Consider the following 6,634-nt stretch of genomic DNA (forward strand, 5'->3'; position numbering starts at 1 on the left):
TATACTGATGTTTCTCAAAAGTTCTATTTAAGATTTTAAATATTTGTAAAAATTTTCATTAAACATGCACATATATAAATATATAATACAGAATTAAAAAAGGTCATTGAAAATGTTCAATTCCTTTAATACTATCTTGTATGTATGTGTGTGTATATATATATATATATATATATATATATATAAAAAGAGTACTTTGGGTGTAGTCAAATCCTATACAAATTTAATTACTTACTTATAACCAATGTTATATCATCTATGACGTACAAAAGTGCACACAGAGCTATGGAAGTTGCTAAGTTGCTTATGACAAATAACTGCTGAGCTTTTAGGCCTATAAGAGGAGCAATAGCAATCCAAATCCACTGCATCGAGTGAATTCTCCCTCATAGCAGCCCTATAGGAGAGACTAGAACTGCCCTTGTGGATTTCTGAGTTTGCAGATCCTTGCAGGGGCAGAAATCCTCACTTTTACCCCATGGGGCAGCTAAGGGGTTCATACTCTACAACTTGTGGTTCCAGTTCAACACTTAATCTCTACACCCCCAATGTTCCTTAGATGAAGGAATAGGTGGGCAATAGGCTCCATCTGCCCCCAGTAGCTCTTGAACTCTACTTTATTTAGAACATTGACTAAGATCCAGAACTTTGAAGTTATAAAAATGCCAGCTTGATTCTCAGCTTCTCCATTTAATTATGTCGCATTAGTAACCCTGGAAGTTTTAAAATCTGATCTCCAAATTCTTAAACACTTTTTCCATCAGATTGTGGGGTCTATGTCTCCTCAGCCTGAATCTGGGTTCTGCCCCCAATTGAATACAATATAGATGACACAGCGTTATTTCTCAGGTCAAGGCTTTAAGAAAAAGACAACGTCTACCTCATTCCTCTTGAGAAACTCACTCTTGGAACTGAGACACTAAGATCTGAGAAAGCCAAGCTGCCACAAGGAGCAGTCACATGTAGGTGTTCCAACCAAGAGCCAACCCAGGATCCAATTGATACGCAGTATTAGCAACCAGGCACATAAGGGTGTAAACATTCAGATGGTTCTTGCCCTGGGCCACCATGACCTCCCAAGCCCTTGTGTTATCCCAGCTGGACCATCTGGAGCAAAGATGAATGATCCTAGTTAAACTCTGTCCAACTGGCAGATGGTGAGCAGACTAAAATGTAGCCTGCTGTTTTCTACTAAGTTTGGGAGGGTTTGTTTCACAGAAATACATAACTGGAATAGCAAATGACTTCTTTCTTTATGCACAAAAGTCCTCACCTATGTAGAATAAGAAATTGATACCTTTCCACAGTGTTGCTATGAAGATTAAATAACAATACATTCAGAGCTCAGAATGAATATCGCATATGCTCATTTGATATTAGCCCGATTGCTATACTTTTTATTTTAACTATTTTTGTTCTGATTGATATTGTGGGTGTTCAAAAGCATTATAATTCTTCGTCTCTAAAATAGCACCAAGACAAAAAAGGTGGATAATAGCAATGAACAAAAGAAAATTAATGGCAGCTAAAGTAAGCATTCTCAGCTTCTTTCCTCGCTTTTCTGCTTTTAGAGGAAAGGAGGCCGTAAAGCTCCCGTCTGCATGGAGAACTGTGTTTGCCCTTTATATGTCAATTTCACCGATGATTCTTCACGTAGTCGGTGTAAGATGACAGGTTGCCGAAAGCGAACAGAGATGTTCCTTATATAAATTACATTACTTGGCTCATAGTAGTATGGTCACATTTCCCGGAATGATATTTTTCTCAAACACAGAGATTAGTCTACGTTTCCTGACCATGTCAGTCAATGGCCTTGTGGGATACAGAATTCAAACCATACAGTTCAGCTCTTTGGATGTAAGGAAGCACCTACTTACTGGCATGTGGGATTGGTTGAGGGGATCGATATGGGCTGGTGAGCACACAGAAACCACCAACCGCTTCTAGGTATAAAGAGGAAACCACTGCTGCTTCTAGGTATAAAGAGAAAAAAGTGTTAACTTACTGGAATTGGGATCAAACCTAAAACCCAGGGAGAGCTGGCTTCAAAGAAGAGAGGCTGCTAGAACAAACCGTCATTATGACAGGCCTCAACCAGGATATGGAACATGATGAGGAATTTTCATATTTTCCAAGCTGTGCTGGCGCTTCCCATTGCATAATCCTAAAATGAGTCCGGGGAGAAGACCTGGGTGTCAAAGACGACTGGGCTCAGCACAGAACAGTATGGAGCTGGTAGAGCGCACCTGGAGATGCACCGAGGAGCACCTTGACCTCAGCCACCACTGCGGAGAGAATGGCACGTGGCAATAGGAGTATTTTGAGTGCTGCAAGGGGAAGGCAGGCCATTCAGTATTTCCACAGGAATCTCTCCTCCTATTAGTTCTTCTCTGAGCTCCCTGTTGTAGTTGAGGGGGGCGGGGGGGGGTGGGGTGAGGGGGGTGGAGGAGCTTGAGCTTGAGGCAGGGAGAGGTGGACCAGGCTCAGAAAGAGTGCATCCTCAGTAGAGAGACTACTTGCTCCATATCTAATTGGAAGCATTCTTTCTTCCTACACGTGATCTCTCAGTTATGGGAGCTCAATGGTCCCAGAGAGAAACATCGAAAGGAGAATCAAATAGAGCAATGCAAATACGGTGTGGAACAGTATTGAAGCCAGACCCCTTTGCCGTGGGTATCAGTGAGGATGGAGGGAACATCACAGATGCTTCAGTGCCTGTCAGGAAAGACACCTTTTCTTGCAGAATATTCTTTTCAGTAGTCCCTGGTGAGGATGCAACCTGATGACCAGTGAGAACTGGACCCCAGCAAGTCCTCCTGCTCCACAGCTGTGCTATTGCTTACGTAAAAGGGAGACGCTATCAGCAGTTTCGCCAAACCTTTTCTAGTAATTCTTTCTCTTGGGGAATTAAGTAAGGAGTTGGGCAAATTATCTAAAAATAATAGGTCTGTACTCAGCTGATAGCTTAGCTTTCTGGTTTTATTATAGTTAATCCTTATGCAATTTATATAAAATACATGATTTAGTGATTGATCTAAAATTCAGAAAACATTATTTTCTTTTAGACGTGGAGAAAAAAGGTAGTAGTGAGATGTGGTAACTGTGCATAGCATGTTTGTAATGTGTAACCTATCTAGGCAAACTTTAATACTATCTTACTCTGTATATTTATACACTCCGTGGGAACCCTCATGGTGCAGGGGTTAAACATTAAGTTAAGCTGCTAGCTGCAAGACTCAGTATACTCATACTTGCACGTGCCTGTATATATGCATCCCTTTGGTATTTTTATCGAACTATATGCCACTGTTATTTTTTTCCCTAAAATGGGTCATGCTTTTAATAAAACTATTGGTAATGGCAACTCAAAGAGCACTATTAATAACAGTCCTATTTATGCTAACTGGGAGTTATTCTTATCTGTTTATTTGTCTTAGTGATGTTTTCTCTTATTGCTTTATCTGCTTCCTCATATAAAGGCTTTCTCTATTTGTTTAAATGCTGTGTCTGGGGAGGTATGGCTACTCATAGCTATCTTTGATTGGAATCAACTCAAAGTACCTGGATTTAAATCTGAATCTGGACTTGAATATTACTGATTTAACTTATGCTTCTATAACACAGGAATACAAATACCTATGTTCTCCATATTTGTAAATATCTAATGAGCTAATAGATACTGAAGTGACTTTAAACAGCAAATAGCAATATATATCTTTTGGTCATGCAAAATATTCACTGGATTCTTTGGTAATGACAATGGTAATAGAGATAATTTCTTACAAAAGTAGACAGAGACCAAAGAACTGTGATTACCAACTTGAACTTGAAAGTTTCCCCTTAAAACTTCCACATTTGCAGGCCCCACCTCACACTTCCATTTTTTCATAGAGAAATCCTCAGGAAGGATGGAGAAGAACCTGTAAGACCTGAGACTGTCCTGCTTCCAATCAAGAGAAAAGAGGAACTCCAAATTCCATCGTAGATTTTTTTTCCCCTCTACACTCCTTTGTCCCCCTTCCCCACACCCACTTCAGCAGCAGGGTCCCTCCCAGTCCACTCCGATTTCATCAGCATAGATCACAGAACTTGTTGCTCTCATAGAGTAAAGTAGCTGCCTTTTAAAAATTGCTGCATAGAATAGCTCTTCTATATCAGTGCCATTAAATTAAATTTCTGCTCTGCATAATGCATAAAAATGGCTTGTGGACTTTTTTTCCCCTTGGGTGATTCATTTTGTTTGAACTCCAAAGCAGTCCTACAGAAATGGAAAGAGGTTATTTTAAAATGAGCTGCATGACTGTCACTTAAAAGTCATTTTTAAAAGCAAGGGAGCCTTCTCCGCCAACACCCGGTGATGAAAGATGAGCATGAGCATCCTGAACTCGGCTGGCTCTCAGAGAGCTCGCCTCTGAAAAAAACAGAAATGTAAAGATGTTTCAACGTTTTAAAGAGCCTTTAAAAAAAGCAATTTGAGGAAGCAAAGGAACAAGAATGAAATCTTAATTTTTAAGTGCACAATTTTATCTTTTCTTACTTGATGAGTTTTCCAGCATCTCTACTTTACATCAAACTTAGCATTCCACGGCAAAATGCAATACCTCTTCTTTCAGAAAAAGCCATGGTCCCCATATCTTTTGTGGACAATGTACTAATACTGGAATCTTTTTATTACACTGTAAGGTCTTAAAGATAGTTTTATGGTGATATATAATGTTAAAGACCACCAATGGAATTCAAATTATGCAGTCTTACTTTGCAAATTTCATCCTCATTTTCTTCCAAAATATCATCTTAACCCGCCCTTCCAGGGGAGGTATTGGGTCATTTGGGATGATTTCAAATGTTAGGGTTTATACTGTGAGTCCCTGCTATCTACCAGCTTCACAACCAAATTGAATTTCTCCAACTTCCTCCACACCCATGGGAGGACTCATTCTTGAAATTATCTCATTAACGCCTCATCATTTTATTCAGTCTGCTTTAAAATAGAAACATCTATTAAAGGAGTGAGATTCCAGGTGGATGACTTTTCCAACTATTAAAACATTACTTTTCCAACTGCAGAATTCAAATGTCAAAGGAAGTGGTCTCTGGAATTGTCCGCAGGACCAGCAGGTAGGAGAGAGACCATCTGCTGTCTGTAGAAGGAAGGTAGAGAGCTACCAAGAGAGGCCTTCAAAGCCAGGGTTAAATCCGAAAGTCACTGAGCTTTCCAAGCTGCAGAGGAGAATGAAATTGGCTCAGACTCTTTCATATTTGTGGTGCGACCTTTGTTCTTTACTGGATTCTGGAAGTTCTGGAGGAGGTGAGGTCGCCTGGGTTGATTCTGTCACTTCTCAATGCAAAAACTTACTTCTTTGAAACAATTCAGTTCGTGGCTCACTTCACCTCCATTCCTCAGTTGCACATATGACCGACCTAGAGCTACAACTCAGAATCATTCCACACTGAGACAAAAACCACAAGAAGCCTAGATGCGTGTGGGGGTGGGATTATAACACAATGATGTGAACAACTTAAAAATGAGATTGCAGTTTTTGAAAAGTATCTGTCATTTCCACAATTTTACACCCTGTCTTCTCTCGAACCTTTTGTTTCTCTCTCTTCCCAGCTTCCTTGCTGCGGCCTTCCCCTTTACCACCTCCTTTCTGTTGAAGGGCAGTGTAGTTGTCTCTCTTCTTTCTGTTCCTATTCTTTACCCCCCTCACCTTGATCTTGCAACCAGTAAACCGAAAATAGTTGTCTTCCCCAAAGGAATTCTAGCACTAGCTGATACAAAGTCATGTCCACATTATGAACTTACATACTTCAGTCTTAGCACCAATGGAACATCAGAGAACACATTTTATGCTTAGAGTAGCAAGAGAAAAGAGAAAATGAATGTAGTAGTATTGAAAGGAGAGGGGCATAGGGAAGGAGTGGGGGAGGCCATGGGAAGGGGAGAAGTGGCTTAGACTTGTTCCTACTCCTTACAGCAATTCTCAATGTTCTGTGACTCCACTACTTCGGTTCTTGATTCTGAGCTCTTATTTAACAAGAATTGTGGCCTTACAAATTTTATTTTGTCACTGTCTCCAGGTTTCCAAATGTTGCCTTTCAGAATTACTTTTATCACCCTCTCTCTGCCAGCTAATAATATTTTCTCTCTACAGATTCTTGCATTAATGACTCAGGCTCATAACCTCCTGTGAATCGTGTATTATTAAATCTCTTTTCCAGCAGCTGAGATTAGAATAAAGAGAAGTTAATAAGTTGCATGGAGTCACACGAAATGAGTCATTAGAATCAGAGACAGAATTCAGACTGAAGCTAGACTCGTGCTTCTCGGTAGACCTGCCAACTGCATAGTAATTGATGGTCCATGCAAAAGAGTTGAATCAAGCCAAACTCTCCTGCCTCATGCTCCCTCCTGAAACAGAATTCACAGCTTTGGAAACCTCTTTGTCATTCTGTCCTTCTGCTATTTCACTATCTAGCTATCTAAAAATTTAAAGGAAGTTTGAAAACCTTCCTTTGGGCTTTTGTTTTATATCAAGATTGAATGCTAAGTGTCAAAAATGCATAATGTAAATTCTGTTGGTGATTTTAAATGCTGGGCATTTCAAAGGAGTTGAAATGACTATACTCCCCC

The sequence above is a fragment of the Echinops telfairi genome, unplaced genomic scaffold, assembly GCF_000313985.2.
Source record: "Echinops telfairi isolate 266 unplaced genomic scaffold, ASM31398v2 ScPeMD7_4225;HRSCAF=4972, whole genome shotgun sequence".
Taxonomy (NCBI): Eukaryota; Metazoa; Chordata; class Mammalia; order Afrosoricida; family Tenrecidae; genus Echinops; species Echinops telfairi.